Consider the following 26,705-nt stretch of genomic DNA (forward strand, 5'->3'; position numbering starts at 1 on the left):
TCTTCATCTTCTTCTTCCTCTTCTTCCTCTTCTTCTTCTTCTTCTTCTTCTTCTTCTTCTTCTTCTTCATCTTCTTCTTCTTCTTCTTCATCTTCTTCTTCTTCTTCTTCATCTTCTTCTTCTTCATCTTCTTCTTCTTCTTCTTCATCTTCTTCTTCTTCATCATCTTCTTCTTCATCATCTTCTTCATCACCATCTTCTTCATCATCTTCTTCTTCATCTTCTTCATCGTCATCTTCTTCTTCATCTTCTTCTTCATCTTCTTCTTCATCATCTTCTTCATCATCTTCTTCTTCTTCTTCATCTTCTTCTTCTTCTTCATCTTCTTCGTCGTGCCCCGTGACTGCCCAAATGAGTGAAGTGTGCGGTGATTCTAAGATCGACGGCACTCATATGCATGTCATACTGACTGACAGTATTATTTCTCTTCCCCAGCAGACTCCAAGGGCATTTAAATTAAAGGTACAGTGTTCTGCACTAATATAAAGGCTCTCTGAAGCCTAGAAACCCTTTTAATAAGTTAAATTCGCAGTGAATAAATTCGCATCGAATCGAATTTATTCCGCAAATTCGGAGAATCAGCCGAATCGAATTTTTGAATAATTCGCTCATCTCTAAATACCACCAAAAGAAATTTCTATTTGTGTAAAAACGTCTAAAAATTTCATATGGGTACAGAGTTGCATGACCGCGCAATTGTCATTCAAAGTACGACAACGCTGAAAGGTGAAAACTGGCCTAGGCAGGAAGGGGGTAAAAGTGTCTGGTAAGTGAGGGGTTAATTACTTACACTCATTCCTACAAAACAAGTTCTATATGCCTACTTTCTTCTTGCCAACTGGCGCACCAAACATAATAGCACGTTGAGTATGCATTTACAGGTGGCTGAAGAGCATTGTGAAAAGCAGCGCTAGAAAGGATTTCCTCATATGCAAAAATGCTCTACAGGAGTTCAGGAATGTTGTTTCATCTGCCAAGCAATTATATGCTCTCACTTTCATACAGTCTCACTAGCTTTTCAGTGCCTTTAAAGCGGAACTAAAGCCTTGTAATGAAACATTGCTAGCAGGTAGGCTCTTATTGCAGAATTGACTCTGTATGTGTTTCTGCAATAAACGTTGCTTCTCATTTCTAATGAATGTATACTAAGCCATACAAAAAAATGTTATTCTCTAGGGCCTCTGCTAAATAAATACACTATATTGTCAAAAGTACTGGTCCAGCTCTCCAAATCATTGGATTCAGGTGTTCCAATCCCCTCCATGGCCACAGGTGTATAAAATCATCACCTAGACATGCAGACTGCTTCTACAAACATTGGTGAAAGAATGGGTCGCTCTCAGGAGCTCAGTGACTCCAAGCGTGGTCCCGTGATAGGTGGTCACCTGGGCAATAAGTCCATCCGTGACATTTCCTGGCTACTAAATATTCCACACTCAACTGTTAGTGGGATTATAACAAAGTGGAAGCAACTGGGAACAACTGCAACTCAGCCACCAAGTGGTAGGCCACGTCACATGACAGAGCGGGGTCAGTGCATGCTGAAGCGCACAGTGCGCAGAAGTCACCAACTGTCTGCAGAGTCAATAGCTAAAGACCTCCAAACTTGGTGTGGCCTTCAGATGAGCACAACAACAGTGCGTAGAGAGCTTCATGGAATGGGTTTCCATGGCCGAGCAGCTGCATCCAAGTCTTACATGCAATGTAAAGCGTCGGATGTTGTGGTGTAAAGCACGCCGCCACTGGACTCTAGAGCAGTGGAGACGTGTTCTTTGGAGTGACCAATCAAGCTTCTCTGATAAAAATGATATAAAGTGAGCGCTCCTGACCAAGCAGCTATAGCACTAAAGGTAATCACAGTGTACCCATAAAAAACAGAATAATAACAGAGTGCAGCGCTGAAAAATAAGTGCAAAAAGCAAATAGTCCGTGGTTATTAACCGAATATAAATATATAGTCCCAAGAAATAGCTGATGAAGACCAAGAAGCAATGGAAAGAGTGCGCACTCACCGGACGCGCATGGAAAATGCGCATAAATGAATATCTCCTGGAATCCTAGAGTAGATGGAGAGGGTAAACTCCAATCTGTGGATCAATCAGCCTGGGAAGATATATCAGAGATCCGGAGGTCCCCTTAAAGGTGGTATGGTTATCAGCCAGAATCCAAAAGCTCCGTCCCTCTGGTGGTGATAGGTGAGCACTACAGGGATCCTGCAAATGGATTTAGCTCCCAATGGGAACCAAAAAACAGGTGCCCATAGTGTAGTATTTAAAACAGATTTATTGGATAAAACTGAAGTGACAAACAGGGTAGTAAGGCTGTGTACTGTACATGTATTAAAGCAGAGTACGCAGCAATGGTACTGACCCTTAATTAAAATGGCCGCGGGGCTGTCTCGTGGCTCCGGGCGGAAGATGACGTCATGTTCTGTCGGTTCCTCCTAAGGCCTTTCGTGCCCAAGCACATCATCAGATGATGATGATTATGTGCTTGGGCACGAAAGGCCTTAGGAGGAACCGACAGAGCATGACGTCATCTTCCGCCCGGAGCCACGAGACAGCCCCGCGGCCATTTTAATTAAGGGTCAGTACCATTGCTGCGTACTCTGCTTTAATACATGTACAGTACACAGCCTTACTACCCTGTTTGTCACTTCAGTTTTATCCAATAAATCTGTTTTAAATACTACACTATGGGCACCTGTTTTTTGGTTCCCATTGGGAGCTAAATCCATTTGCAGGATCCCTGTAGTGCTCACCTATCACCACCAGAGGGACGGAGCTTTTGGATTCTGGCTGATAACCATACCACCTTTAAGGGGACCTCTGGATCTCTGATATATCTTCCCAGGCTGATTGATCCACAGATTGGAGTTTTACCTCTCCATCTACTCTAGGATTCCAGGAGATATTCATTTATGCGCATTTTCCATGCGCGTCCGGTGAGTGCGCACTCTTTCCATTGCTTCCTGGTCTTCATCAGCTATTTCTTGGGACTATATATTTATAATCAAGCTTCTCTGTCTGCTAATCCGATGGATGTGTCTGGGTTTGGCGGAGAATGGTACTTGCCTGACTGCATTGTGCCAAGTGTAAAGTTTGGTGGAGGGGGGATTATGGTGTGGGGATGTTTTTCAGGGGTTGGGCTTGACCCCCTATTTCCAGTGAAGTGAACTCTTAAGGTGATATTTAGGACAATTTCATGCTTCCAACTTTGTGAGAAGAGTTTGGGGATGGCCCCTTCCTGTTCCAACATGACTGCTCACCAGTGCACAAAGCAAGGCCCTATAAGGACATGGATGAGTGCGTTTAGGGTGATGGAACTTGACTGGCCTACACAGAGTCCTGACCCCAACCCCATAGAACACCTGTGGGATGAATTAGAGCGGAGACTGCGAGCCAGACCTCCTCCCCCGACATCAGTGCCTGACCTGACAAATGTGCTTCTTGGAGAATGGTCCAACCTTCCCATAGACACCCTCCTAAACCTTGTGGACGGTTGAAGCTGTTATAGCTGCAAAGGGCTGGGCCAACTCAATATTGAACCCTACGGACTAACACTGGGAGGCCATTAAAGTTCATGTGCGTGGAAAGGCCGGCCGACCAATACTTTTGGCAATATAGTGTATATACAATGTAGGGAAGTTAAGTCATCTCAGGCTGGCCTTTCAAGATAGAGTAAGATGCTGAAACTCAGAAGGAGACCTGAAGAAGATATCAGCACTCATGGTTATGGAAGCATTATTGGTGGGGTTAACTTTGACAGGAAAGTGGAAACATGCTGTATTTTGTGGCAAAGCCCTGGACATCAGAAGTGGACCTTAGTTCTGATTTAATAACTCGTTTTGTACTCTACCTCCTCCTGGTACTGTATACCTACTGAATATGTTGCTGCATGCCTTAAACCCTGGCACCCCCTAGTTTTTGTTATCCCCCTTACCTGTGGAACACCCCAGATTTCTTTACTTTAAAAAAATAAAAAGTCTGTATAGTTACCTTATTTTAGATCATCACATGACCAGACTGAAGGCCTGATGCCCTGGGACAACAAAAGGTCCTTAAGTACTGGATGCCCTAAAAAAAATTTTAAGACATTTTATTGAATTTTTCTCAATAAGCATACAAAGTTATAGATATCAATGTCAGAAAGTGACATATATAGAATCTCCCACAGTACACACAACATGAAAATGCAATTATTTTAGTAAATATAAACTGCCAAATACCTTTTCTCATCAGCAGTATATAGCAGTCTTGTGATTTCTATCAGTGTCCAGCAGAGCACTGGTTAAAGCTTCTAGGAGGAGTTTTCTTTCTGCTCTAGGAGGATGCAGAAGTCCTTACCTCTCTCTGGGTAGTGCTCATTGGCCCTCTGCTGATCACATGCACTCTCCCCAGAAAAAAAAAAAACCTCTCTAGCAATACACACCAAACTGAGCATGTGCAGAATGTCTATGTCTCAACACGATATGTCTTATCAGGAGATAAGAAGGGGACATGGGAAGAAAGGGAGGATCAGAGAAGACAGGATTAAACAGCATTTTTACACAATGCAGAGGATTAACCCCTTAGGTTCCACTGTGAGTATACCAAGAATGCTTTACTGCATATACAGGCTGATTTTACTGTTGTGGGTTTAGTAACAAAAAAAAAAAGTGTAATATAGCACAAGACCTATGGATGGAGGTAGAGGCTTTAGCAATAGGTGGTGCAGTGTAATATAAGGATGCATTCCATATCAAGTCACATATCAATTTACAATCATGAAAGGATGGATGGTACCTCTTATGGATCCCAGTCATGAAGAGATGCCAATGATGGGTGTCCAGTGGATACACTTGCCGTCTAACCTGTGACAACGGTTTGAACAGCACAACCAGGTATAGCTAAAACTGAAAAAGTACGGGACTACCATCAATGGTCAACGGAGGTGTCCGATACCTTGGACTCTCGGTGTCTACAATAATCAAATAGAGTATAAAAAAACTAAAAGACAGAAAGAAAGATTCAAAAAATAAAGACGAGAAAGTAGAGAACAGAGGGGAGGAGCCTTCTTGGGCCTTTATAAATATTGTATTATAATTATTTCCTACTATATACAAATATATATATATACACATGTGTGTATATATACAGTATAGCTATATATGCAGGAGAGTAGTTTTGAGGACAAACATTATAGTAGGTAGAGTAGGTTAAATGATGTTGGACGTCATTCAACTCGAAAGAAGAATGGATAGCCAAAGTGGTCAGTGTGTGCAGGCAGCACCTTAGAAAGTGTGAGCATTGCTGCTTTCTTTTTAGATAAAGTTCTGGTATTATTAAAAAAAAAAATCTGCAAAGCTGGAATTGGGATTCAATGTAAATAATTAACATAAGAACATTTTCTTTCTTTAACAAAATGGGTCAACAACTGGTAGTCAAGAATAAGCCATGGTCAGTAGCCAAGCCAGGTCAACAACTGGTAAACAGTAATGGGCCATGGTTAGGAGATAAACAGAATCAGTAACTGGTAGACAAGGACAAGCTATGGACAGGAGAAAAACCAGACCAGTGGTAGGTATACAGGAACAAGCCACAATCAGGACATGGAATAAGACAGGTTACGTCGTGATTGAGTGGTGCTCCTAAGGTATTGTAGGTTGATCAGTATCAGAATACTTGGATGGAGCTGATTTGCAGAGCTTGGTAAGGCCTGTGTCAGCAGTTGGCTGCAGAGCAATCAGGAAGCAGTTCCACAGGCAGAGTTGTTGTCAGGAAACAAACTGGGTCAGCAACAGATAGCCAGTAACAAGCCATGGTCAGAAGTCAAACCAGAACAGCAACTGGTAGACCGTAATATGGCATGGTCAGGAGCCAAGCTAGGTCAGCAGCTGGAAAACAGGAACAAGCTATGGCTAGGAGATAAGCCGGATTAGTAACTGGTTGACTAGAACAAGCTGTGGACGGGAGACAAAATGGACCACTGGTAGGTTGATTGCTATCAGAAGACCTTCATGAAACCGCATTGCAGAGATTGGTATGGCCCATGTCGGCAGCTGGGAAGCCATACCACAGGCAGGACTGTTGTCAGGAAACAAACTGGGTCAACAATTGGTAGTCAGAAACAAGCCATGGTCAGTAGTCAAACCAGAACAGCAACTGGTAGACCGTAATATGGCATGATCAGGAGCCAAGCTAGGTCAGTGCTGGAAAACAGGAACAAGCTATGGCTAGGAGATAAGCCAGATTAGTAACTGGTTGACTAGAACAAGCTGTGGACGGGAGACAAAATGGACCACTGGTAGGTAGATTGCTATCAGAAGACCTTCATGAAACCGCATTGCAGAGATTGGTATGGCCCATATCAGCAGCTGGGAAGCCATACCACAGGCAGGACTGTTGTCATGAAACAAACTGGGTCAACAATTGGTAGTCAGAAACAAGCCATGGTCAGTAGTTAAACCAGAACAGCAACTGGTAGACCGTAATAGGGCATGGTCAGGAGCCAAGCTAGGTCAGCAGCTGGAAAACAGGAACAAGCTATGGCTAGGAGATAAGCCGGATTAGTAACTGTGTCACGTACCTGACCGGAGGCTGTAATAGAGAGAGGGCTCCCCTTACGGCTAAGTGCTGTGCGCCCCTGGAAGTGGAAACAGGAGGTGCAGTGCCCAAAGAAGCACAGCTTGCCAGTGGTGTTGCTGCTTGAAAATGCCTGATGAGATGGAACCCGTGGGTGCTCAAGTTGCAGGATACGTTTCTCCAGAGAACACGTGGATCCCGGAGGATGGGTAGAGTACTCAGTAGCCAGAGCCAGGATCAATATGGAACAGCAGACAGGAGCAACGTCAGGATCAAGCTGGGGTCATACACAGAGCAGCAGACAGGAGCAAGGTCAGGATCAAGCCGAGGTCATACACAGAGCAGCAGACAGAAACAAGGTAAGGATCAAGCCGAGGTCATACACAGAGCAGCAGACAGAAACAAGGTCAGGATCAAGCCGAGGACATACACAGAGCAGCAGACAGAAACAAGGTAAGGATCAAGCCGAGGTCATACACAGAGCAGCAGACAGAAACAAGGTCAGGATCAAGCCGAGGTCATACACAGAGCAGCAGACAGAAACAAGGTCAGGATCAAGGCGGGTCGGTAATGGGTAATCAGCAGTAGACTCAGGAACACAGGAACAGGAGGGGCTGACGATAATCCAGCAATCACTAAGCAGAGCTGCAGTTCTTATAAAGGCCATTGAGTGTCAGCAATTAGTGCACCCTGCGTGTGCTGGTGTGTTTTCGTGCACAGGAATGTTTTACTACGTGTCGGCCTCCTATGCACATGTGCACTTCTTTGCGTGAATTGGCGTGGCCACATTGCGCATTGGCGCATTTGCCCGGGCTTCCTCGTCTTTTCCTCTGACAAGTTGACTAGAACAAGCTGTGGACGGGAAACAAAATGGACCACTGGTAGGTTGATTGCTATCAGAAGACAATCATGAAACTGCCTTGCAGAGATTGATATGGCCCATGGCGGCAGCTGGGAAGCCATACCACAGGCAGGACTGTTGTCAAGAAACAAACTGGGTCAACAATTGGTAGTCAGAAACAAGCCATGGTCAGTAACCTAGCAAAGTCAACAACTGGTAGACAGTATTATGCCATCGTCAGGAGCCAAGTTAGGTCAGCAGCTGGAAAACAGAAACAAGCTATGGCTAGTATGACTAGGTTAGTAACTGGTTGACTAGAACAAGCTGTGGACGGGAGACAAAATAGACCACTGGTTGGTCGATTGCTTTCCAAAGACCTTAATTAAACTACCTTGCAGAGATTGGTATGGCCCATGTCGGCAGCTGGGGAGCCATACCACAGGCAGGACTGTTGTCAGGAAAAAAACTGGGTCAACAACTGGTAGTCAGAAACAAGCCATGGTCAGTAGCCAAGCAAAGTCAACAACTGGTAGACAGTATTATGCCATCGTCAGGAGCCAAGTTAGGTCAGCAGCTGGAAAACAGGAACAAGCTATGGCTAGTATGACTAGGTTAGTAACTGGTTGACTAGAACAAGCTTTGGACGGGAGACAAAATAGACCACTGGTTGGTCGATTGCTTTCCAAAGACCTTCATTAAACTGCCTTGCAGAGATTGGTATGGCCCATGTCGGCAGCTGGGAAGCCATACCACAGGCAGGACTGTTGTCAGGAAACAAACTGGGTCAACAATTGCTAGTCAGAAACAAGCCATGGTCAGTAACCTAGCAAAGTCAACAACTGGTAGACAGTATTATGCCATCGTCAGGAGCCAAGTTAGGTCAGCAGCTGGAAAACAGGAACAAGCTATGGCTAGTATGACTAGGTTAGTAACTGGTTGACTAGAACAAGCTGTGGACGGGAAACAAAATAGACCACTGGTTGGTTGATTGCTATCCAAAGATCTTCATGAAACTGCCTTGCAGAGATTGGTATGGCCCATGTCGGCAGCTGGGAAGCCATACCACAGGAAGGACTGTTGTCAGGAAACAAACTGGGTCAACAACTGGTAGTCAGAAACAAGCCATGGTCAGTAGCCAAGCCAGGTCAACAACCGGTACTCATGCTGAAGACTATCCATCAATTTCTTGATTTAGCTTTGGCCCTTAAGTAGGTCTTCTCATCTTCTGGAATTGAGCATGTGCCCCTAAGAGTATGTAGGCTACTCAGCATGCCTATGCTCATGAGCACACACCCAGCTACATATACAGTAGTTTTAGACTTATGGTTCCTTACAGAGCTATGAGGATGCTAGATCCACCCTAAAATGGTGTGATAAGATTTCATCATTTCATTAAAGAGTCCCCTAGTCACCTCGGACAGAAGAATAGCCTAGTTGTCTTTAGAGAATCACCCCCTATGTGTCTTCATGCAAGAGTATATATTAATATACTGGCTCCAGTAATGAAATGGGGATTTGAACAGATACCATTGTATATGATCAGGCTCTGTAGCAACCGTACTGTTTAGCACATTAGGTGAAGGTTACTATCTAGTAGACATGACATATTGACGTCTGCCAAGTAAATACATTTCCAGAAGCTTATGTGATAAAGTTCTGTCTTCTGGTTTATGACTGAAATTCATAGGAGGAAAGAATAATGAAGCTCTCGGGTAGCAGAGGATGAGGTACATTTTCCTAGTTTTAAAAAAAATTGCTTTTATTTCATTTAAAGATATACTGAATACAATCAGTGTATTTAAACTATACATTCAGAGGACCTCAACTCCTTCTCAAGACCACAAACCTCAAAAATTAGCAAACCAGATGGCAGCCATTCATTACCCCCAAGTTCCTCCAATCTTCTCCACCTCCTTTCTGATGTTTAAACAGCCATAAATTGAGACGGGAAGAATCCAAAAATTGTATTATATACACTATATTGCCAAAAGTATTGGTCGGCCTGCCTGTACACGCACATGAATTATTTAATGGCCTCCCAGTCTTAGTCCGTAGGGTTCAATATTGAGTTGGCCCCGCCCTTTGCAGCTATAACAGCTTCAACTCTTCTGGGAAGGCCGTCCACAAGGTTTAGGAGGGTGTCTATGGGAAGGTTGGACCATTCTTCCAGAAGCACATTTGTCAGGTCAGGCACTGATGTCGGGGGAGGAGGCCTGGCTCGCAGTCTCCGCTCTAATTCATCCCAAAGGTGTTCTATGGGGTTGAGGTCAGGACTCTGTGCAGGACAGTCAAGTTCCTCCACCCCAAACTGGCTCCTCCATGTCTTTATGGACCGTGCTTTGTGCACTGGTGTGCAGTCATGTTGGAACAGGAAGGGGCCATCCCCAAACTGTTCCTACAAAGTTGGCTGCATGAAATTGTCTAAAATGTTGCCTTAAGAGTTCCCTTCACTGGAACTAGGGGGCCAAGCCCAAACCCTGAAAAACAACCCCACACCATAATCCCCCCTCCACCAAACTTTACACTTGGCACAATGCAGTCAGGCAAGTACCGTTCTCCTGGTAACAGCCAATTCCAGAGATGTCCATCAGATTGCCAGACAGAGAAGCGTGATTGGTCACTCCAGAGAACACATCTCCACTGCTCTAGAGTCCAGTGGCGGCGTGCTTTACACCACGGCATCCGACGCTCAGCAATGGAAACCCATTCCATGAAGCTCTCTACGCACTGTTGTTGTGCTAGTCTGAAGGCCACACCAAGTTTGGAGGTCTTTAGCTATTGACTCTGCAGACAGTTGGTGACTTCTGCGCACTGTGCGCTTCAGCATGCGCTGACCCCGCTCTGTCATGTGACGTGGCCTACCACTTGGTGGCTGAGTTGCTGTTGTTCCCAGTTGCTTCCAATTTGTTATAATCCCTCTCTCTCTTCTTGTTGGCCGACTGGCTGCGATTGACAGCAGCTGGAGCCATTGGCTCGGCCAATGAGGAGGAAGAGATCTGGGACAGCCAAGGCTGTCATTCACATCGCTGGATCGCGATAAGGCTCAGGTAAGTATTGAGGGGACTGGGGGGGCCCTTGCACACAGAAGTTTTTTTTACCGTCAAGCCTAGAATGCATGACGGTAAAAAACCTTCAGCCTTTACAATCACTTTAAAAAAAAATAAATAAATTGAAGTGCCATGCCACTGCTAAGAGGTCCAGATGCAGCTTTATTCCAATAAAAGTCAGGGGAAGAATCTAAAGAGTAGCCAACGCGTTTCGAGGGTCCAGATATGCCTTCCCCTTCATCAGGACTTGCTCAAACACAATGCGAATGAAGTAGATGCGAGCTGAACCTTAATGTTTATTTTTTCCAATATGGTTTGTCTAATATGATAGGGTACGGGTGTCAAACTGGTGGACCTCCAGCTGTTGCCAAACTACAAGTCCCATGAGGCATTGCAAGATTGACAGCTATACCCACATGGAAGAAAAATATATTTGAAATATATTTAAAAAATATTCTTCCCAAATATATTGACATATATTTGAAATGCTACAATTTTGGCTATATTCAATATATTTTAAAAAATAAATAAATAAATAAATTAAAAAAATTAAAAAAAAATAATAAAAAAAAAAATATATATATATATATATATATATATATATATATTTACTGCATGCTGAAATGCATTTTTATTACAAAATATATGAAAAATATTTTTAAAAATACATTTCAATTATACTGTATGTCTTTAAAAATACAAATCTACATTTTTGGAATGCATTTACAAATATCTGTAATATTCACATTTCTTCAATTTTTTTTAGAGGAACAACACAAATTTGATGTATTTTTCTTCATGTTGTGATTTGGAATAGAATGTGTCGTGTTCCCAATGCATTTGTGTGGATGGAAATAAAAGCTATTAGAAGGATTTTCAGCTTTATTCACTTTTGTCAACACACTGCTATTATTTTGAACACAACTGTATATATATATATATATATGTGTGTGTTGAAATGCATTTTCATTACAAAATATATGAAAAAATATTTTTAAAAATACATTTTCAATTATACTGTATGTCTTTAAAAATACAAATCTACATTTTTGGAATGCATTTACAAATATCTGTAAAAATATATGTTGAAATGACATTTTTATATGTTTAAAAAAATCTGAAGAATATATTTAAAAAATATATATTTTTTAAAATATTATTTTATTGAAATATATTTTGAAATATATTAAATATGGCCAAAATTGTAGCAAATATATGTCAATATATTTGGGAAGAATATTTTTTAAATATATTTCAAATATATTTTACTCCCATGTGGGTAAGCATGACTCCCAAAGGCAGAGGCATGATGGGACTTGTAGTTTGGCAACATCTGGAGGGCCACCAGTTTGACACCCCTGCGTTAGGGTAAACTGAAAAATTTAATAGACATAATATGCGGAATCGAAACCTTAACAAAACGAAAAACAAAAAAGCACCCTGGTCTTAAAGTGGGTAACCACTTCCCGTCCAGCCCATGTACATAAATAGCCGGATGGGAGCAGTGCAGGAGCGGGTTGCCGTTCATAAACGGCATCAGTGGCGGACTGACAACTGATGGGGCCCCTGGGCAATAGGGGATCATGGGGCCCCTGTGTCCTTGCCCAAACTCAAAAAAGCCTATGAAAAAGGTACCAGGGGCATCTCATGGGGCCCCCTACTGACCCCAGGCCCTTGGGCAGTGCCCGAGTTTCCAAATGGTCAGTCCGCCCCTGAATGGCGCCCACATTTACAGCCTGTGCGCGCTCCCTGGAAGGACACAGCGGAACACCGATCGCTGTACATGACCTCTGTGTGAGGTCCCGATCATGTGATCACTGATTGGCCAATTAGTGATCACATGATTAGTAGTAAGCAACATGTCACTTCTGACATCATTGCTTACTACGTGTGAAATCTATGAATGATCACAGAGGTCACATGGTACAGGGCTATTCACAACAGCCTTGTACCATGTGACAAGCTGTGACCAATCACAGCTCACAAGTATTTCTCAATGGCTGCAATGGCTTAAAAAAAAAATTAGAAAAATTAAAATTTTTGGTTATAAACTAATTTGAGTTATTTTTTTTTACACTGTACTGCTAGGGTGACAGTATGTAAAAAAAACCCTAAATAATAATATAAAAAAATAAAATAAAAATGTAAAAAAAAAATTTGAAAAATTAACATTTTTGGTTATAAACTAATTTGAGTTTTTTTTTTTTTTTTTTTTACTAAAAAGATAACTGAATACATTTTGTCCAAGATTTATGAAGAAAGATTATTTATTTGCAAATTTTTATAAGAAAAACACTTTTTTTCAAAATTTTTGGACTTTTTCATTTATATAGCAAAAAAAAATAAAAATCCCAGTGGTGAATAAATACCACCAAAATAAAGTTTTATCTGTCTCAAGAAAATGCTAACAAATTCATATGGGTATAGTGTTGCATGACTGCGCAATTGTCATTCAAAATGTGACAGCGCTGAAAGCTGAAAATTGACCTGGACAGGAAGGGGGTGAAAGTGTCCGGACTGGAAGGGGGTGAAAGTGTCCAGACTGGAAGGCGGTGAAAGTGTCCGGACTGGAAGGGGGTGAAAGTGTCCAGACTGGAAAGGGGGTGAAAGTGTCCGGACTGGAAGGGGGTGAAAGTGTCTGGACTGGAAGGGGGTGAAAGTGTCCGGACTGGAAGGGGGGAAAGTGTCCGGACTGGAAGGGGGGAAAGTGTCCGGACTGGAAGGGGGTGAAAGTGTCCGGACAGGAAGGGGGTGAAAGTGTCCGGACTGGAAGGGGGTGAAAGTGTCCGGACTGGAAGGGGGTGAAAGTGTCCGGACTGGAAGGGGGGTGAAAGTGTCCGGACTGGAAGGGGGTGAAAGTGTCCAGACTGGAAGGGGAGTGAAAGTGTCCGGACTGGAAGGGGGGTGAAAGCGTCCGGACTGGAAGGGGGGTGAAAGCGTCCGGACTGGAAGGGGGTGAAAGTGTCCGGACTGGAAGGGGGGTGAAAGCGTCCGGACTGGAAGGGGGTGAAAGTGTCCGGACTGGAAGGGGGTGAAAGCGTCTGAACTGGAAGGGGGTGAAAGTGTCCGGACTGGAAGGGGGTGAAAGTGTCTGAACTGGAAGGGGGTGAAAGTGTCCGGACTGGAAGGGGGTGAAAGTGTCCGGACTGGAAGGGGGTGAAAGTGTCCAGACTGGAAGGGGGTGAAAGTGACCGGACAGGAAGGGGGTAAAAGTGTCCGGACTGGAAGGGGGTGAAAGAGAACTTTAGTGAAAGTAAAACTGTCCTTTAGGCACGGAGTATATTGAAGGTATTATAAATGAGCTTATGTAAAACATTGCAGTTATCACTAGGATCACTTTTTATAGGTGAGGTTTAAACTCTTCGCTTTGTAGCTGTGCATTCAGGTGAAGAAGAGCTAAAGGGACTTAAAATAATTTGGAGAGCCGCAGCACCATCCAGGAAGCACTGACACCGTGCCTAGGCCACCCTGTCTGATCAATTTACATTGATTTCCAGGTTTGTGTAATCTGGCCTCATTCTATTCCGGCTCGATCGAGCCGGGCTTTCAGTGTGCCACTGGATGGGAGTGAAACCTCTTTCCACTTCATTGCACAAAATGCTTCCAGCGGACTGTGGTGGAGAAGGATTAGAATGGAATATTTTTTTCTTTTTTTAATAAGTAAGAATTTAAAGAAAATGAATGGGGGGGGGGGGTTCAGATATCACTTGTAAATTTGCAACATACCAAATAAATTTACTATAATTTTTTTTTATTATAAATAATCTTTTATTACTAAAACCACATTCATATATTTCAAATGATCTTTTAACTACTTCAAGTCTGGACACTTTCACCCCCTCCCTGCCCAGGCCAATTTTTTTTTCAGCTTTCAGCGCTGTCACATTTTGAATGACAATTGTGCGGTCATGCAACATTGTACCCATATGAATTTTGTAGCATTTTTTTGAGACAGATAAAAGTTTATTTTGGTGGTATTTATTCACCGCTGGGATGTTATTTTTTTTGCTATATAAATGAAAAAGTCCAAAAAGTTTGAAAAAAAGTGTTTTTCTTATACAAATTTGCAAATAAATAATCTTTCTTCATAAATCTTGGCCAAAATGTATTCAGTTATCTTTTTAGTAAAAAAAAAAAAATAACTCAAATTAGTTTATAACCAAAAATTTTTATTTTCTAATTTTTTTTTACATTTTTATTTTATTTTTTTATATTATTATTTATGTTTTTTTTTTACATACTGTCACCCTAGCAGCACAGTGTGAAAAAAAAATAACTCAAATTAGTTTATAACCAAAAATTTTTATTTTCTAATTTTTTTTTTACATTTTATTTTATTTTTTTATATTATTATTTAGGTTTTTTTTTTTTTTTTACAATATTTCACCCTAGCAGTACAGTGTGAAAAAAAAATAATCAAATTAGTTTATAACCAAAAATTTTAATTTTTCTAATTTTTTTTTTACATTTTTATTTTATTTTTTTACATTATTATTTAGGTTTTTTTTACATACTGTCACCCTAGCAGTACAGTGTAAAAAAAAAAAATAACTCAAATTAGTTTAGAACCAAAAATTTTAATTTTTCTTTTTTTCTTACATTTTAATTTTATTTTTTTATAGTATTATATATGGTTTTTTTTACATACTGTCACCCTAGCAGTACAGTGTAAAAAAAAAATAGCCCAGATTAGTTTAAAACCAAAAATTTTAATTTTTCTAATTTTTTTTACATTTTTATTTTATTTTTTTATATTATTATTTATGGGTTTTTTTTACATACTGTCACCCTAACAGTACAGTGTAAAAAAATAACTCAAATTAGTTTATAACCAAAAATTTAAATTTTTCAAATTTTTTTCTATTATTATTTATTTATTTTTTTACATACTGTCAACCTAGCAGTACAGTGTCACCATAGTGACACTGTACTACTTGTGGGGGGTTATGAAGATTTTTTTTTTTTTTACACTGATTGCTTTTACACCCATAAAGGCTGTAAAAGCAATAATTTCTCCTTCTCTCTGAGTGCATTCGTGCAGCCATTGAGAAACACTGTGAGAGCTGTGATTGGTCACAGCTTGTCACATGGTACAAGGCTGTTGTGAATAGCCCTGTACCATGTGATCTCTGTGATCATTCACAGATTTCACATGTAGTAAGCAGGGGCGGACCAACCATTTGGAAACTCAGGCACCGCCCGAGGCCCGGGGTCAGGTGGGGGCCCCATGAGATGCCCCTGGTACCTTTTTCATAGGCTTTTTTGAGTTTGGGCAAGGACACAGGGGCCCCATGATCCCCAATTGCCCAGGGGCCCCATGAGTTGTCAGTCCACCCCTGATAGTAAGCAACAATGTCAGGAAGTGACATCTTGCTTACTACTCTTTATGTAATCACTGATTGGCCAATCAGTGATCACATGAACGGGACCTCACACAGAGGTCCCGTCCGTCGATCGGTGTTCCACTGTGTCCGGAGGACACAGCGGGCACCGGATCGCGGTGCTGCACGCTCCCAGGGAGCACGCACAATCAGGGGGACCAGAAGGCCATTTATAAATGGCCACCCGCCCCATTTGGAAACTCGGGCTCTGCCCGAGGGCCCGGGGTCAGTAGGGGGCCCCATGAGATGCCCCTGGTACCTTTTTCATAGGCTTTTTTGAGTTTGGGCAAGGACACAGGGGCCCCATGATCCCCTATTGCCCGGGGGCCCCATGAGTTGTCAGTCCGCCCCTGCTTAAGGCATCAGCATACCAAGACATTTTGGACAATTTCATGCTCCCAACTTTGTGGGAAGAGTTTGGGGATGGCCCCTTCCTGTTCCAACATGACCGCCACGAGTGCACAAAGCAAGGTCCATGAAGACATGGAGGAGCCAGTTTGGGGTGGAGGAACTTGACTGGCCTGCACAGAGTCCTGACCTCAACCCCATAGAACACCTTTGGGATGAATTAGAGCGGAGACTGTGAGCCAGGCCTCCTCCCCCGACATCAGTGCCTGACCTGACAAATGTGCTTCTGGAAGAATGGTTTAACCTTCCCATAGACACCCTCCTAAACCTTGTGGACGGCCTTCCCAGAAGAGTTGAAGCTGTTATAGCTGCAAAGGGCGGACTAAGACTGGGGGGCCATTGAAGGTCATGTGCGTGGAAAGGGCGGGGCCAACTCAATATTGAACCCTCCGGACTAAGACTGGGGGGCCATTAAAGGTCATGTGCGTGGAAAGGCAGGCGCCCAATTCTTTTGACAATATAGTGTATATATATAAATAATGTTGGGGATTTTTAGTAATTTTCTATCAAAAATTACTAATTTTCCCCACCCTGGAAAACACCATGCTGGAGATGGGAAATGGCTGCAAAGAGGCAGCAGGAACATGAACATTCTATAGAAGGACAATGGCAATGGTTTACAATATACAAACGAAACGTCTTTCCGTAAGATTTACATATGGTAAGTGACAGACAGCAGCCTAGATGTCATTCTTCATTTTGGCCCCTAGTTTCGCTTTAACCAACAAATTGCTCAACGGGAGTTGACTTCAAACACGAAGAAAACAAAAGCTGCATAATTTTGCCTTCCAACCTCAATCTGAAAGCTCTACAAACGTATACGTATGACGTCCATCTCTAATGTTCTAGCCATTTACTTCATGTCAGCAGGAATCCTGCAGTGGGTGTCCAATTATTTCTCCTGGCCGTTTTCACTTGAGGTTTTGAAAGCTGAAACTTCTCATTTTCTCAAGCTGAGCCTTCTCATCGCTCGACCGGGGAGAAAAGACCTCTTCTAAACCGGTTCTGATTTCACGGAAACAAACGGGAGACTTCAACTCTAGCGAGCCTGTATTCCTAATTACTACGCCGGTTGCAGGCGGTGTAAGCCCTTGCTGTCCAACGGTCCAACGTCTTCCCACCACCTCTACATTGCCCACACTTTCGGAACATTACCTAGTCGAAGGAAGAGGCGGGTGGGGGGGAAACTGCTGCTGTTAGCACTTTTACAGTTCTATGTTACGGGATGATCAGATGGGAAAGATTTTCTCCCGGCCAAGAAAAACCACAGAACAATCCCGTGGCAGACAGAAGACTCTGCCACCGCGTTGAGGGAGCCAAGAAAAACCAGAACACGAGAGGAAAATGTCGAGGCGAGCCAAGGCTGACTTCTGCTAACGATACTGTCGAAGCTTGAGCTCACGCCGAGCAAGACGATAGCAAGACGTATCCAATGTAAGCTACGCGCGCCGCGCTCCTGTCATGACCGATTTCCGCCTTCGTGATTACAGCCACCTGGCACCTTCAACCTTTGAGAAGATACATATTCAACGGCCTCCTGCCGTCACTTTTCTTACTGCACAAATATGCAAAAGCTGTAGAAATGAATTACTAGCGAAGCCCAACTGATGTCTTGACACCTCTTTTTATCCATTTAGGGGCAGCACAGTGGCTGAGTGGTTAGCACTTCCAAATCCTGGTCAGGACACCATCTGCATGGAGTTTGCATGTTCTCCCTGTATTTGCGTGGGTTTCCTCCCATAATTCATAGACTTTCTGGTAGGGTAATTGGCTCTTGGCTGAACTGGCCTTCAACCCATTTACTGCCACCATCGTACAAAGCACAGTGGTGGCTTCAGGGGGTTTTGAACACTCTCTTGTGTAAATCTGACAAACCCACAGCTGAGCTCCGCCATCCCTCATATCTGAGCTCCTCCAACCCCATGGCTGGGAGTCTCCGTGCCAGGATCGCTTCCACACACCTCCAAATGGGTTGGTCACTGCCCCGCATGCCTCCACCATGTTTGGCTCATTGGCAGACATGGGCGAGAGCCACCAGGTAGAAGGGAGAGGAGATTAGTGAATGTCCATTCCAGGGGCGGACTGACAACTCATGGGGGATCATGGGGCCCCTGTGTTCTAGTGAAACTCATAAAAGCCTATGAAAAGGTACCAGAGGCATCTCATGGGGCCCCCTACTGACCCCGGGCCCTCGGACTGTGCCCGAGTTTCCAAATGGTCAGTCCGCCCCTGCTCCATTCACTGATCTCCCCTTTCTGCTAAAGACCCCGAAGTGATGTGTAAAAGGCCAATTCCGGGTCCTGGTGTCACTTTATTGGCCAGAAAAAATTATAATGGAGTACGATGTGCACTCCATTAGCTTCAACGGAGGGCAGGTGAGACATCTTTTAGACCCCTGATGTCTCACTAAAGAGAACCTGTCACCAAAAAAAAACAAATCATACAGGGGATGAAAAATAAAGGTTAAGGGGAAAAAATAAATAAATAAATAATATACATTTAAAATATAATTTAAAAAAGATATAATAATGCATGTAATAAACAAACAACATAGTATAATAACATAGATATTATAAATGTAATAAATAATATACATTTAAAATATAATAAAAAAAATACAATTAATGCATGTAATAAATAAACAACATAGTATAATAACATAGTTATTATAAATGTAATAAATAATATACATTTAAAATATAATTTTAAAAAAGATACAATTAATGCATGTAATAAATAAATAACATAGTATAATAACATAGTTATTATAAATGTAATAAATAATATACATTTAAAATATAATAAAAAAAATACAATTAATGCATGTAATAAATAAACAACATAGTATAATAACATAGTTATTATAAATGTAATAAATAATATACATTTAAAATATAATTTTAAAAAAGATACAATTAATGCATGTAATAAATAAATAACATAGTATAATAACATAGTTATTATAAATGTAATAAATAATATACATTTAAAATATAATTTTAAAAAAGATACAATTAATGCATGTAATAAATAAATAACATAGTATAATAACATAGTTATTATAAATGTAATAAATAATATACATCTAAAATATAATTAAAAAAAATACAATTAATGCATGTAATAAATAAATAATATAGTATAATAACATAGTTATTATAAATGTAATAAATAATATACATTTAAAATATAATTTTAAAAAATACAATTAATGCATGTAATAAACAAACAACATAGTATAATAACATAGTTATTATAAATGTAATAAATAATATACATTTAAAATATAATAAAAAAAATACAATTAATGCATGTAATAAATAAATAACATAGTATAATAACATTATTATAAATGTAATAAATAATATACATTTAATAAAAATAAAATGAAGAAATAATATACATTTAATATAAATATAATAAATAAATAATATACATTTAATAAACGTAACAAATAAATAATATACAGTACATGTATTACAAATGTAATAAATAATATAAATACATTTAAATCAGACCACGCATCTCACACTGTGCTTTGTTCTCTCCTTTTATACTTTTTTTTTAACTTTGTATTATTAAAAAAAAAATCCATTATTTTTCAGATGATGGTACATGTCAGCGAATGGATTACTTTTCTCTAAGCAAATCCCTGAATTATTTTTATGTTTCCGTCTGGCTCAAAACTGGAGGTGCAATTAATTTTGTCTACAGAGCTTCTCACAAAGGGTTTTGTTGGGATTCTTTTGTTGGCTGCACCTCAAATGATGACCAAGTAGGACTACAACACACAATTGTACGTACAGCTGGTGATTGCACGGGGGAAATGATAGCTGAGAATGTATATGTAAGAGGAGAGGGAGAACCAGCTTGCACTGTAATGAGCTTCAGAGAGATGTGGAAGGAAATGACACATAACCTATTCTTAGCAAATTAATGTGATACTGGAAACAGATTTTTTCTAAAAGTTATTTTCCTGAACTGAAGGCCGTGATATAGAATAATATAAATAATAACCGCACTGCCTGCAGTGACTTGTTTAATTTAGATCCTATTAAAGCAGAACTTCAGCCAATTAAAAATATAAAAAATAAAATAGCCCATTACAGTAAAAAAAGCAACTTTGTAATTCACAGCTGCAGTACTTCTTTCCCACCAGAAGATGTCCTCGATTTTTGTCCTCAGATGTCCTCAGTTTTTTTTCAGGCTGTCATGGGTCTGCCCTCCCCAGCTTGTGACTGGACAGTGAAGAAGAAGCATCACAGTGGCAAGCCCATCTCTCTTGCACTCTGTTCTCTACTCCTATCAATATGCTCCTTGCCATCACATGACCTGATTGGCTGTTCCCCCCTCCCGAGTCTAAGCTCTAATATTTAATATATTGCAAGGAGTCAGATTGAGGTACACCACTTACATTTAACAACATTTGCAACAAATGCTCCTGTATGTTCTCTGCCGTGACAATGCTTCTGCACATTTATCACCACGACAATGCTACTGCACCTTTCTTCACCGTAACTATGCTCCTGTACATTCTTCACAGCAACAATGCTCCTGCACGTTCTTCACAGTGACAATGCTCCTGCATATTCTCCACCACAACAATGCTCCTGCACATTCTTCACCACGACAATGCTCCTGTATGTTCTCTACCACAACAATGCTCCTGTACATTCTTCACAGCGACAATGCTCCTGCATGTTCTCCACAACAATGCTTCTGCACATTCTTCACCACAACAATGCTCCTGCATGTTCTTCACCGTGACACCGTGACAATGCTCCTTCACATTCATCACCACGACAATGCTACTGCACCTTTCTTCACCGTGACTATGCTTCTTTACATTCTTCAAAGCGACAATGCTCCTGCACGTTCTCCACCACAACAATGCTCCTGCACATTCTTCACCATGACAATGCTCCTGTATGTTCTCCACCACAACAATGCTCCTGTACATTTTTCACAGCGACAATGCTCCTGCACGTTCTCCACAACAATGCTCCTGCACATTCTTCACCACAACAATGCTCCTGCATGTTCTTCACCGTGACAATGCTCCTGCACATTCTCCACCACAACAATGCTCCTGCACATGATGGCGTCAGGTGTTCGTGAGTTCCTGTCCCAGAAATCCATGCCTAAACCACCTTATTCCCCCGACTCAGCACCCTGCACCTTTTGTCTGTTCACAAAATGTAAACAATGCCTTAAAAGGACGCAGATTCCGATTGCGTATGTGTGCCCCAAAAATACCCGTAAAAATGGCTCTGGAAACAAAAGACTCCACAAGCACAGAAAAAAATACCTGTTGTGGGTTTATAGGAGGGGCTTCATGATTGGCACCAAGAGCACCAAGTCCCCACCCACTCTCCTGTCCTGCTAGAACACTCTCCCTCCTGTTGGGGCCAAATCCTCCGCCATATTGGGTCCCACTCCATGCCAGAGACCTCCACACGACGTTCCCGGCCATTGACCTTGTCCACATCACTTCAATATTTCTGCGTCAGGACCTGGACCTGAACCTGCAACCTCTGCTGGTGACATCTTTTGGTGCTGAGCCTCCTGAGATGCTAGACAGCTCCCTGGACAATATCTTGGACAATGTTTTCTTGTTTCTAGTGAACCTTGAACTCTTTGCTCCTCCCATGTACTTCCTGCCTCAAGCCACGTCTCTGCCAACCAGATTATTGTGCTCTTCTCCAGCCAATATCTCGCTCTTGTCACTCCTTCTGCCGTCCGTATCTCTGCTACCACTTTGGCTGGTTCCTTGACTGCACTTCTGCTTAATCTCAACCTGCATCCACTTATTATCGACCCTTGGCTTGTTTACTGACCGCACTCCTGCACCTGCTATATCCGCTACAGGATCCCAACCTGCTTGTCTTCTGGTAGGGCAATCCTGAGGACTGCGACCTGGTACTAACATGCAGCAAAACCCATCTCCACCATCAGGCGCTCTGGAGAATACCGGTTAGTGCTTAGACCAGGGGTCTCCAAACTATGGCCCTCCAGCTGTAGAAGTACTACAAGTCCCATCATGCCTATGCCTCTGGGAGTCTTGCCTGTGTCTCGCAGAGTCTTGCAAGGCCTCATGGTACTTGCAGTTCCTCAACACCTGGAGGGCCATAGTTTGGAGACCCCTGGCTTGGTCCCTTAGATGCTTCTGCTTCATCTCAACCTACAACCACTTCTTACCAACCTTTGGATCGTTTACTGACCACGCTCCTGCACCTGCTATGTCAGCTAATGGATCCCAACCTGCTCACCTTCTGGTGGGGTGATCCTGAGGACCACAACCTGGTACAAACTGGCAGGAAAACCCATCACCACCATCGGGAGCTCTGGTGAATACCAGTTAGTGCTTAGACCAGGGGTCTCCAAGCTATGGCCCACCAGTTGTTGAAGTACTACAAGTCCCATCATGCCTCCACTTCTGGGAGTCTTGCCTGTGGCTGGCAGAGTCTTGCAAGGCCTCGTGACTTGCAGTTCCTCAACACCTGGAGGGCCATAGTTTGGAGACCCCTGGCTTGTCCCTTAGACGCTTCTGCTTCATCTCAACCTACAACCACTTGTTACCGACCTTTGGCTTGTTTACTGACCGTGCTCCTGCACCTGCTATATCCGCTACTGGATCCCAACCTGCTCGTCTTCTGGTGGGGTGATCCTGAGGACCACAACCTGGTACAAACTGGAAGGAAAACCCATCACCACCATCTGGAGCTCTGGTGAACACTGGTCAGTGCTTGGTCCCTTAGACGCTTCTGCTTCATCTCAACCTACAACCACTTGTTACCGACCTTTGGCTTGTTTACTGACCGTGCTCCTGCACCTGCTATATCAGCTATTGGATTCCAACCTGCTCCCCTTCTGTTGGGGCGATCCTGCACTAGTTGCGACTAGGAATGAGGCAAAGGTTTCATCCGAACACAATTTCAGACCTAGACTTGGCTGTTTGGTTGCTTGGACCAGCACCAAAAACACCCCAAAAAATATATATATATACCCGTTCAGCTTTCCGCTATAAATGGTTGTTGGGTGCAGGCACCGCAGAGTGATGCCACCAGGCTCCATTCACTTACATAGCTGGGAATCCCCAGCCTTGCAAAGAAAGGAAGAAAAAAGAAAAAGGAAAAAAAGGAAAAAAAAAGAAAAAAAGGAATTTTATACACAGCCCTTCAGGTCTGGTTTTAATTTTAATTTTAATTAAATTTAATTTTAAGGGGGACCCCATGACAAAAAAAAAACATATCCTTTGATCTGATCAAGCATCAGTTAAAGGGGGACCCTCATACAAAAAACAAAAAAGAGAACTATGTTTTTAAAGACATTTTTACTAGCTGACCTCTCATCAACCTTCGTTAACAATCAAATTGACTCATTCCTTCCATTCCCCTTATGTATATTTTGTTAGGTGATTTCTTTTCTTATTTTTTTTATAGTTTTTTTATTTTATTTTTTTATATTTATCTGTATTTTTTTTGTTCTCAAAACACAAAATTAAAAAAACAATAAATTTAAATTCTTTATTTTTCTCTTGAATTTTCTACTATTCATATGGCTGTTGTTTTGTTTTGCTCTCAAAACGCAAAATTAAGAAAGAATATATTTTAATTCTTTATTTTTTGTTGGATTTTCTACAATTCATATGACCGTTTCTTGTTTTGTTCTCAACACGAAATTAAAAAAATATTATTTTAATACTTTGTTTTTTGTTTCTGGTTTTCATTTGGCTCTTTTTTGTTTTGTTCTCAAAAACTTAAAAAAAATAAATAAATAAAAAAAAAATATATATATATATATATATATAGAGATATATATTTTAAATTCTTTGTTTTCTGTTGAATTTTCTACTATTCATATGTCCATTTTTTGTTTTCAAAACACAAAATTAAAAAATATAAGTATATTTTAATTATTTTCTGTTGAATTTTCTGCTTTTCATATGGCTCTTTTTTGTTTTGTTCTCAAAACACAAAATAATAATTAAAAAAAAAATCTTTATTCTCTGGGGTTTTTTTCTATTCATCTGGCTGTTCTTTTTGTTTTGTTCTTCAAACACTTTTCTTTTTTTAATAAATATTTGAATTCTTTATTAGCTGTTGAATTTTCTACTATCCATATGTCCATTTTTTTTGTTTTGTTTTCAAAACACAAAATTAAGAAAAATATTTTGATTCTTTATTTTCTGTTGAATTTTCTACTATCCATATGTCCATTTTTTTGTTTTGTTTTCAAAACACAAAATTAAGAAAAATATTTTGATTCTTTATTAGCTGTTGATTTTCTACTATCCATATGTCCATTTTTTTTGTTTTGTTTTCAAAACACAAAATTAAGAAAAATATTTTGATTCTTTATTTTCTGTTGAATTTTCTACTATCCATATGTCCATTTTTTTGTTTTGCTTTCAAAACACAAAATTAAGAAAAATATTTTGATTCTTTATTTTCTGTTGAATTTTCTACTATCCATATGTCCATTTTTTTGTTTTGATTTCAAAACACAAAATTAAGAAAAATATTTTGATTCTTTATTAGCTGTTGATTTTCTACTATCCATATGTCCATTTTTTTGTTTTGATTTCAAAACACAAAATTAAGAAAAATATTGTGATTCTTTATTAGCTGTTGATTTTCTACTATCCATATGTCCATTTTTTTATTTTTTATTTCAAAACACAAAATTAAGAAAAATATTTTGATTCTTTATTTTCTGTTGAATTTTCTACTATTCATATGGCTGTTTTTTTTTTTTTGTTTTGTTCTCAAAACACAAATTAAAAAAAAAATATTCTAAGTCTTCTTTTTCAGCTACTCAGATGGCTGGTTTCTGTTTTGTTCAATACGCAAAAGAATAATAATAATTAAAAAAAAATAAAATACAAATTCTTTATTCTCCGGTTAATTTGTTTTTTATATCCATTTTTTTTAAAAATATGTTTTATAGCATTGCATTAAAAGAAAATATACAAACTAAAAAAAAGAACATCGATGCGTTTGATGTGTAAATAACCTTGCCATGCTTCCTACCAGAAATGTAACTTAAGTGTCTTTATAAACGGGACAAATTGCGATGGTCCCCGAGGGAAGCCATTCTCTACATTCTGGGGATAAAAGTAATAAATGGTGTTTACATGTGAAAGAGTTCCAGTTTTACTAGAATGTTTTGTTGGTTACAAGTCAAACGATGGCCAAGGGTAACGACAACAAAAAAAAAAACGTCTTTACAGCTCATTATAGGATGAAAAATGGAAGCTGAAAATAGCTGAATATAAGAGGGAGAATTATCTTGTAATTAAATGAGCTCGGAAAAAAGAAACGTTCAACCAAATTGCACGGAATATATTCTAAGCAAAGCCGCGATGGAAATGTGCATTAAAGGCAGTCGAATCTGAAGGGGCTGGAGTAATATATTTCCATATACCTATGGGGGGGGGCCTTTATTTAAAGGTCCTGATTCCTCTATATAGATCTTTGTATCACTAGAGGAGTCACTAGTAGGAGGAAGGAGGTCCTGATTCCTCTATATAGATCTATATCACTAGAGGGGTCACCGGCAGGAGGAAGGAGGTCCCGATTCCTCTATATAGATCTTTATATCACTAGAGGAGTCACTAGTAGGAGGAAGGAGGTCCTGATTCCTCTATATAGATCTATATATCACTAGAGGGGTCACCGGCAGGAGGAAGGAGGTCCTGATTCCTCTACATAGATCTTTATATCACTGGAGGGATCACCGGAAGGAGGAAGGAGGTCCCGATTCCTCTATATAGATCTTTATATCACTGAAGGGATCACCGGCAGGAGGAAGGAGGTCCCGATTCCACTATATAAATCTTTATATCACTAGCAGGAGGAAGGAGGTCCTGATTCCTCTATATAGATCTTTATGTCACTAGAGAGGTCACCGGCAGGAGGTCCTGATTCCTCTATATAGATCTTTATATCACTGGAGGGGTCACCGGCAGGAGGAAGGAGGTTCCGATTCCTCTATATAGATCTTTATATCACTAGAGGGGTCACCGGCAGGAGGAAGGAGGTCCAGATTCCTCTATATCAGCGGTTCTCAACCTGGGGGTCGCGACCCCTTTGGGGGTCGAACGACCATTTCCCAGGGCTCGCCTAAGACCATCGGAAAACACATATTTCCGATGGTCTTAGGAACCGAGACACCGCTGCTGTCTCCGGCGATGTGTGGGCGGGATGATATGCTGCCCCTGTCACCGCCTCCTCGCCGCTGATTGGCCACCGGAACTGTAGCTCAGGAGAGGCACACAGGAGGCCAATCACCGGCGAGAAGGTGGAGCTTGGAGAGGAGGAGCCGAGCGGCAGCGCGCGGAGATCGAAGAAGATCGAGGGAGCTGCAGGAACGAGTGAAGAGAGAGGCCAGAGAAGGAAGACAGCTGACAGGTAAGTGCAAATTTTGCTGCTGCAGCCAGGTATGCAGGCTGTAGATGGGAGAG

Source organism: Staurois parvus, unplaced genomic scaffold, assembly GCF_062004578.1.
Source record: "Staurois parvus isolate SC_StPar_1 unplaced genomic scaffold, SC_StPar_1.0 ptg000140l, whole genome shotgun sequence".
Taxonomy (NCBI): Eukaryota; Metazoa; Chordata; class Amphibia; order Anura; family Ranidae; genus Staurois; species Staurois parvus.